Source organism: Carlito syrichta, unplaced genomic scaffold (assembly GCF_000164805.1).
Source record: "Carlito syrichta isolate Samal-C Ts95f unplaced genomic scaffold, Tarsius_syrichta-2.0.1 Scaffold314344, whole genome shotgun sequence".
NCBI lineage: Eukaryota > Metazoa > Chordata > Mammalia > Primates > Tarsiidae > Carlito > Carlito syrichta.
In genome coordinates this window covers 535,585-536,651 of record NW_007258440.1, presented here as the reverse complement: position 1 = coordinate 536,651, position 1,067 = coordinate 535,585, and positions in this window count along the sequence as shown.

The window sequence follows — 1,067 nt, the reverse complement described above, 5'->3', positions numbered from 1 at the left end:
CACCTATAATCCCAGCACTTTGGGAGGCCGAGGTGAGAGAATTGCCTGAGCCCATGGATTTGAGACCAGCCTGGGCAACTTGGTGAGACCTCATCTCCACGATAAATAAAAAAATTAGCTGGGCATGGTGGCGTGTGCCTGTAGTTCCAGCTACTTGGAAGGCTGAGGAGGAAGGATCGCCTGAGCCCTGCAAGTTGAGGTTGTGGTGGCCAGGAGCATGCCTATGTACTCCAGTCTGGATGACAGAGTGAGAGACTCCAACAACAACAACAAAAAGTCCTGGCTGACAGCAGAAGGAACCTCTGGGAGGTGTGAGGACATTGTTTGTTCCTGGAAGTTCTGCTGTTGTGGGTGGAGTTTCAAGTGCACAAGAGGAGCCCATGGGGGATTAAGTGGAGCTGGTGGGCGGGAACAGCATTGGGCTCAGCCTGCTTTTCCGAGGGTTTGTCTTTTGCCTGGGAGTATGGGAGCTGTGGAAGGCTTTGGCGCAGCAGCATCAGATTCAGTGGCAGTATTGGGGCTGCTACAGGGGGACACGACCCTCCCTCTGTCCCTGGACTAGCATAGGATCTGTGGATGAGAGTCCTAGGATCTGTGAACTTGGACGTGGTCATTGTCACTGTCCTGTGACTGAAAGATAGCATTTCCATGGGATATGAGTTTAGGCAGCAGGCCACAGCAGAATTGACTGAAGATGTGAGCTTGTCATCAGTGGGATTCTGGCATTTAGATAGGATGTTACAGTCGCTGCACATATGCAAAATACCTTTACACCTTAGCACTCCCCTGACATTAACATGGATACTAGACCCATGACCCTATCTTGTTATTAGATGAATGAAGAAGAGCATCTTTTACTGTGTCATACCTTAAATCTCATCTTTTGTATTTTGTTTTATGATTTAAGCAGTATTTTGAAAAAGGTCAGAACTCATGCCCCAGAGGAAGGTGACTGGGGACAAAGTCTTCGAACCCAAAGGAGTGATGGGAGGGAGGTGGGGAGGGAGGAGAGGGATCAGCAGAGGAAGGAGAGGAGGAGGAGGAAGAGGGGGAGGGGAAAAAGGGGG